Below are 8,147 nucleotides of genomic sequence, written 5' to 3' on the forward strand. Positions count from 1 at the left end.
TTTAATGACTGTTCCTGTTCTTGGGGCGGGGAGGAAAAGGTGGGGGCTCTGCAAATAATTTAACCATATCCTGCACCAAATAACTTCATATGTCGATAACACTACCTCACCTGCATTTCACTCTCCCTTGTATCCCTGCCCAGAGAGCCTGTTTCCTCCTGGCTTCAGCCTGCCTTGTGTGATCCCTGGCTGTCAGAGGCTGGTGGCATTCCTGGCCACGTCTCTTGATCTCCAAACAGGCTGCAGCACCTCTCCCTCTTCACACAACGCATCTTTAGGATCAGATTCCACTCCTGATGTGTTTGGTGACTGGGCTGCTTCTGAGAGAGTGGCACCTTCAGTGAGCTCAGGGTAGCATTACCATGGGGATGAGCTGGAGATCCGGGCTGTGCTCCAGCTCTGGTCCTGCTTTGAGGCATCTATAGCAGCTGTTTCCTTGGGATGTTGCACAAAACTCAGCTTTTCTCTGTAGTACTTGACATTTTTGGTCCTGCGTCATCTCAGAGGAGCTTGGGGCACTCTCGGGGGTCTGAAGAGGAAGGGCAAGGACTGCAGGCAGGCTGAGAGTCAAGAGGATTTCCCAGCTGGCCCTGACACCTGTGGAGGTGCCTCTCTGTCCCCATCTGCACTGCTCCCACCACACAGTCACACCAGGTTACCCACAGCACTGGGACAGCCATTCCTGCTGCCTCCAGTGACCGGCAGCCTCAGCCCTCCCAGCTTGGGGGAATCACTGGGGAGACCCACTTGGTGCTTTGGGACTTGAATGTGTGGAGTCCAGGGATACCCAGACCAGGGCTGCATCAGTTATGGAGAAGGAGGAGGCTGAAACAGAGGGCGAGCACTGGCCAGGGCGAGTGCCAGGACCTGGGCATGAGTCACCTTATTCCCAAACCTTCTACAGCCTCAGTTACCATCAGGCCACTCCTGCTGATAAACAGGGCTGAGCACTCCCACCCCACAGCACACAATGGATCTCTTGCCTGGGTGCTCCCCTCCCAAGCCACAGCATGGCCAAGAATGGCCACCAAGATGTGGCCAGCGATGGCCACCAAGACGTCACAGCCGTGCGAGTCGCGGGGGAGGCAGCGAGTGCCGAGCCAAGTGCCTGCTGTGAACAGACAAAACACAGCCCCCAGTATTTGTCCTGAAACCTGCCCAGAATGGCTTTGGCCTCGATGAGTCTGGAGGATTATTTTCCTTAGGTATTTTTAAACTGGAGCCTGGCAAGTACCAGAGGGCTGGGATTTCCTGGCTTGAGCCCACGGCCGTGGACAGCATGGAGCCTGCTCCTGCCACTCCACCTGGGAGCCCTGTTTGCCAGTGCAGCTGCACTGGGATGGCCAAGTTGGCAAGCACTTGGGAAAGAAGCCACTGGTGGAGTAGGCCATGATGGTCAGCCCAGGGCCATGTGTGCAGCTCCCCGGGGCTGAGCACCCATCCATCCTTGAGGGAGGCACCGAGACCTCTCCCTCTGCCAGGCTGGCACCAGTGCAGTGGAGCCTGGGCTGCTCCATGTCTGGGAGACTGTCAGGGAGGAAAGGCAGAAGCTGCAGGGAGGAAGGCAGGGACATGCTCCCATTCTCCTGCACCACTAAAGGGGATGCAGAGCCCTCATGTGAGCTCCTGGTGGTTCAGACTGAGTGTCTGAGCAGGAGCACCTCTGGAGCCACATTTGTGTGTGTGGAGTGAACATGACCCTGCTCATGGGGCTGCGGGGAGGTGGAGGGGACAACAGTCTGTGTATCTGTTCCCTGGCATCCCTGCCCAGGTGCTCCTGCCACTCCTGCCCAAAGGGATGGCAGCAGTGTGGGACCATCCAGCCCCACTCTCCCTCTCTGGGCCGGCTCAATACCTGAATATTCCCCCAACATAACCCCCCAGAGCCCATCAGTGATGAGAAGGGAGAGAAAGGCAGGACCTGTGGCATGTTGTGCCAGCAACACCCCAGACGGAGCAGCCGCCTGTCCCTTCCCTGCAGACACCACTTTCCTGGCCACATTCCCAGCACTGCCACAGGGCACTGGGCACTGCTCTGCTGCGAGATCACGGGGCACAGGGGAGAGCAGAGCCCGGCTCGGAGGAGCAGGGGAGGTGTTTAAATACCCAGCCCCCAGCCCATCAGGCTGCAAGGAGGTGATATGGATAACAGGAAAGCAAATGCTGACAGTTTCCTCGTGGCTGGATGTGGCTGCTGTTTCCATCTTCCCCTCACTGGTAGGGCCTGGCAGCAGGATGGACACAATGTGCTCTCATCCTGCACTGTGAGCACACAACCCATTGTGTCCACGTGTAAATACACATTTGTGCTGCTTGTTCCAAAACCCCACTTGCTTCGTTCCCAAAGAGCCAGGACTGACAATGTCAGGAAAGCCTCTGACCCCCTGGCTTTGTTCGACTGTGCTTGTTTGGAGGAAAGATCCCCGGAGAGGAGCTCGCAGCCGCTCCGTGCCCTGACACAGGCTTGCTGCTGACAGGGAGCAGCCCCCAGCCGTGGGCAGGCAGGACACCCTGCAGGCTCTGCTCCCTCCTGCCCAGCCCTGGGAAGGAGGGAGCAGGGAGCAGTGCCCATGGTTGGCAGTGGGGCCCCAGGCACTGGCCGGAGCCTGTCCCAAAGGCTCGCTTGGAGCGGCTTCTTCTGAAGTGAGTCAGGTGCTTTCCCTGCACAAACACAGGCCTAAGTCTGGCACCACCAAAGTACACTGACAGCTGGAGGCAGCCCTGGCCCCAGGACAGGCTTTGGGGACTTTGCCTTTTGCTGCCTTTTGCCTTTTGAGAGTGGGGCAGGTGGGGATTTCATGCTGTGCCAGCAGCAAGGCTCGGGGTGGGAGGCAGGTGGTTTGTCCCTGGGAAACTGGTGCTGCTGCTTCTTCAGGGGCCTGTTCACTGCCACATTCACCACTCATCAGCACCCACCCCATCCCACTAGGATGCTCTGCCCATTCTGCCCTCTCTGCCCACTGTGCACATCATCAAAGCACCATAGAAATATTTGGGTTGGAAGTGACTTTACAGATCATTTCACTTCCAACCCCCCACCATGGGCAGGGATGCCACTCACTAGATCAGGTCCCACTCTGAAATAGTGCTGTCCATAGTGGTGAGCAGCAAGAAGGTTGTTTTAGGAGACAAAACACATTTACAGACCTCAAATCCTGCCTTGCAAGTCCACGTTAACACGGATAAGGTTTGGGTAAACACTGTGAAGTGTCCATCCAAACTAGCTCCTGATGGCAAATTCAGTCCTGCCTCGTTCACATGCTGTTTGTGTTGGTCTTACACACACTCCAGTGGCTGAGCTCTACAGGCAGGAGGAATTACATAAAGCAATTTAATGAGCCTTATGTGCAAGCCAGAACTGCTTCCTCACCTGGGCAGGTGCCCTGTGAACTGACTTCTGACCCACTGTGGCAGCACAACCACCCACAGCTCGACTGCTACACGGGCACAGGGCAGGTGCACTGTGCTGACTCCAAAAACCCTCAGCAGAAAATCCTTGCAACAACCCCAGCAACAAATCCCAGATCTTCCATAATCAGAGAACAGGGTTAAATGTGCCTAATAAGCTGCTCGTTCCGAATTGCCATCCCCTCTCTAATAATAGCTGATAAGCCAGTCTTTTGTGGGACAACAAACATTTCTGTTATTCCCCAAGCCCAGCTTGGGGATAAATAAAGCCAGCCCTTGTTTTAAAGCAGGAGGTCATGCTTCATCTTAGGATAAAGGCGCTGCTACCCTTTGCCTGGTTTACAGGCTTAAAGGAACAAAATGCACTGAGTGACACAAAAAGTCAGAGAAATTTAGAAAATTAGAGCAAGAGCAGCTGAAGACAAGTCAGACACAGTGGCACTGAGCTCCCTCCACATGTGTGTTTAGCAGATAATTTGTTATCATCCCAGTTCAAAGTTAACCTGCTGGAAAGCTGCTGGGGGAGATTTGGCTGATCTGCGGTGTTTCAGATTTCCACGTTTGAGCCGGGCACAAACAAACCGAAAAACACCCTAGACGCTTGTTTTTGATTGAACCTGTTTCTGCCGGGCACAAATACTTATTTTCTGGGTGGAAGTTCGTTATGGCACAAACACCAAAGATGATTAATCCCCGGGAACACACACACTGCGTGCCCGGTGCTGTGGCTCGGGCGGTGGCAGCTCTTGATGGTGCCCTTCTTTCACTTCCCCATCCCGAGGGAGGAAGAGGAAGGAAGATGACAGTTTCCTACCACCCTCTGGCTTGGGGGATCCGGGCACCAGCCCTGGTGGGCTGGGGTCTCACACCCCTGCACCGGCCACCCTCCCCTCCTGGCAGTGCCCCGAGTGCCCGTTTGGCTGCGGGTGCCCCAGTGCGGGACAGTCTCCACCAGCTCCATCTCGTCGGGGCAGTGGCAGGAAGCTGCGGTCGCTCGCGGTTGTTTGTCTGCCCCAGCTCATCTGCTATTCTTACACACGCCGGGGGGGCGAGCCGTGTTTTCGCTGCCTCTGAGGCGGGCTTCGCCTCCGTTATGCCTTGGAAAAGCGGCCAACTGCGGTGCAGGGAGCGGAGGGGGAGGCGCGTGGTCTGGGCTCGCAGGAGGTGTTTGTCACAGGGCCAGCAGCAGCCGCAGACCCCGCTCCCAGGTCTCCTGCAGCACCCCAGCCCCGCCAGCCCCCTCTGCCTCGCAGGATGCCCTGACCGTGCTTCCCGGGATGTTCAGGGCTCAGGTCTCCCGGGAGGGAGAATTTCCCTCTCTAGGTCTGAGCTCTGCCGAAACCAGCCCAGCACTGGTGCTGCATCCCGGGCTGGGTGGCCACTTCTTCCCTCTGCCCAGGGGTGACACCCCAGCCCCAGTGCCACCAGGGCAGGAACGGCCACACTGCCACATGCCAATGCTCCTCGTGCACCTTCCACAAAGCCCGGGCATCATGTCCCAGCCTCTTGTGTGCCTTGGAGAACCCCAGGTCCCAGCTGGCACCAGCCACCCTTGGCTAACTGACCCCTCCTCTGCCATCTGGTCTCAGGCTGAGCCTCGGCAAAGGGACATCCCAGGCAGGTCCTCATGTGTCACCAGCCCCGGGCACAACAGGGCTGCGCGTGCACGTGGCTGTGTAATGCCATAACGAGATTACCCTGTGACACGATGGCTGTGAAATAATCCACAGTATCATTCAGTAAATCCCGGGATCCAATTACCCTCCCATATGACACCCCTCCCCGGGCGCGGGGAGGCCGGGGGGCTGCAGCCCAGCTCCCTGCCCCTCCAGCAGCCTCCCGCTCGCCTCCTCCGCTCGGTGCCGCGGTGTCATTTGAGATTATCAAAGTTTGCGTTTCCCCGCGGGAGCCCCGACCCTCTGCCAGGCTCTGCTGTGTTTCCTCGCCCGGCTGTTCGCTCGCCAGCACCGCTGCCCAGCCAGCCTCAGCTCCCTCACCACCCTGGCAGCACCTGACCCGGCTGAGCAGCTCCCGGAGGGGGCCAGCCTGGCTGCCGGGGGGTTCCTCTGGACACGGGAATGCTGAGCACGCTGCGGTGCTGTACCCGGAGAGCCCCCGCGCGCTCCCACGGCAGCGCTGCTGTTTGCAAACATTTTTATTTATTTTATTTTTTCCCCCAAGGGCATTTTCCTGGCCCTGGCAGCTGCTCCCTGCAGCCAGCGTATCCCTTTCTGTGAGAATAAAGCCCGGGGCACAGGTACGGCGGTGCCAGGGCACGCAGGGTGCCCCGCGGCCGGCCCGGCGCGCTCCTGGCCCTGGCAGGTGTTCAGACACCGGCGCTGCTGCCAAGCCAGGCAGGGAGTGTGGCCAGCTGCAAATTTCGGCTTCGTTCTCTTGGAGCCGTTGAATCGCTGGCCGCCCGCCAGGGTTGTTATTTGTTAGTCTAAGTGTTGGTTGGTTTTGTTTTGTTTTGTTTGTTTTTTTTTCCCAAGTGAATTTCAAGCTGGATCCGGGCGGGGTGGGGTGGGGTGAGAGGGGGAACACCTTGATATCTTCAGGGTGGGAGGAGTGGGGGTGAGGGCAGGACGCTGTGGAGTGGTCTGCCCTGCCCGAGAGACCCCAGGCAGCAGGGCAGTGGGCTGCAGTGGTGCTGGCAGAGCCTTCACACCAGGAAACCTTTAATTTTTCATCCCTCATGAGGGAATACACCTGAAACTCCCACTCCTGGGGCGGAATCCATGGACCAACCTGTCTGGAGAACAGTCTGAACCTGTGCATATCCCTAAAGCTGCACATGCCTTGGTGAGGTGTCAGAGGCTGTGACCCCAGGCGTGGATCCCTGGGGCGAGCAGAGGATTCGTAACACCCATTTCTGCCTGAAAAACCCCCAAATCCCACCTGAAGCAGGGCTGAGGCCGTATCAAATCTGGGGGCTGTGTCCCAGGTGGATGCTGGAGCCCACAAACTCTGGCCCTGCTCTGAGCTCCCACACTGCACAGCCACCCTCTGGCACGGGGGGATGCTCTGAGCTGCAGCTTCATGCTCGGCCAGTTTGCACTTGCTGAGTCCAGGGGTGCAGGCAGGTCCCTTGGAAAAGCAGTTGGCTCCTGCATCCAGCAGAACCATGGGCAGAGCTCATGGTGGGCTCCCTCCCACTCTTCAGGGTGGCCCTGGGTGCCAGCAGGAGCCACCACAGCACCTGTGACCTGCCCGGGGGGCAACAGCCCTGGCTTCCAAAGCTCTGTGAGCAGAGTCAGGAAACAAAACAAAACGGGGGCAATTTGTGGGGGAAGAGATTTCTTTTCCACCTTGGAAACCTGAGCCTCAGATCCACTGGTCTCCAGAGAAGGGAAACAAAGGCTTTGGGAGGGAAGGGCCAGGCAGCTGCCTGGGAGGGCAGGGGCAGGGAGCTGTGGAGCAGGGATGGAACTGTGGCCAGAGGCAAGTGACAGCAGGAGGGGGCTCTGGCAGGGGCAGGGCAGAGGGGACTGGAGCATGTCCTGTCATTCTCCCCCGCATTTCCCAGCTTCCCACGGTCTTCCCTGTCATTGTTCGGCAGCCCCGGGGGTGAGGCACAGCGTGGAGAGAGGCTGCCCTTCCTCCCTGCCTCCTGCCTGCCCTTCCGTCCAGGACATGTGCCACCAGCTCCTAAGGGACAGGGGTCTGGGGCACCCTCTGCTCCTGCCTGCCCTGACACCCCTCCACTGTGGGGAGCAGCAGCTGGCTCGTCCCAGGACAGGGTGGCAGTGACCAGCACCTCCTCAGGAGCCAGTCCACGGCCAAGAACAGGGTCAGGATCCAGCCCCACACAGCCAGGGACACCCACAGCAGTCAGAGGGGCTCTGGCGATCCCCTGGTGCCCCACGGGCCCCTCTGTTTAGATGGATAAATCCTCCGTGATCCCATCTGCAGGCAAAGCCATTTCTGTCACGTTGCCTCATTCCCCTGACATTAATGTGGATTTTGTAAGGGACGTTTCCACCGAGCTGCCTGAGTGTCTTTCCTGTGGCTCAGCAGTGACCACTCCATGGCCACCACAGCCACATCAACCTCTGTCCCACCTCTGTCCCAAAGGCAATCCCAGCCCACATGATGGCAGATTGAAAGGCTGCTCCTGCTGATGGAGTGGGAGAGACATCAGTGCCCAGCACGTGGTGCAGTGGCCTGCAAATCTGTGCTGGGGGCCAGTCCAGACCCTTGGACACTGACCCCACTGGCACTGAGCACAGAGCTGGCAGCTCATAGCCCAGGAAGCCTCGCAGGCAGCAAAGGTACCGGGCAGGGGGCACGTGGGAGCCCCCAGTGCTGCAAGTCCCACACGAGCCTGAAAGATTAATGACCTTTTTCCAGTGTTTGCTTTAGGCAGAGGCTCGTGCTCCAGGGCTTTGCTCAGATAACGGTCTGGTATGAGAATGAGCTCCCCTGGTGAGGTGCAATTTGGAGAACTTGAATGGGGGCTCCAAAACCGGTTGCAAAGAAGGAGATTAAGATCAGTATTTGTCCTTTTCTTTTCCTTTTTCCTTCCTAGTAGAGCAAAAATATTCCTGTTTATTGCTATAAACCCTTGGGGGCTGTATGGTAAACTCCCAGCGGGAGTTACTGTCTCAGGAGATCAGAGATCCCGAGAACATCCCCTTGCCAAATTTACACTTATTGTTACCTCTAATCAGCCTTGTTTATCTCTCCCTGCGGTGGTATTTGAGCAACCAGCTCAGGTCAAACACGGGGCACTATTGTTA

This window comes from Pseudopipra pipra, chromosome 25 (genome assembly GCF_036250125.1).
Source record: "Pseudopipra pipra isolate bDixPip1 chromosome 25, bDixPip1.hap1, whole genome shotgun sequence".
NCBI lineage: Eukaryota > Metazoa > Chordata > Aves > Passeriformes > Pipridae > Pseudopipra > Pseudopipra pipra.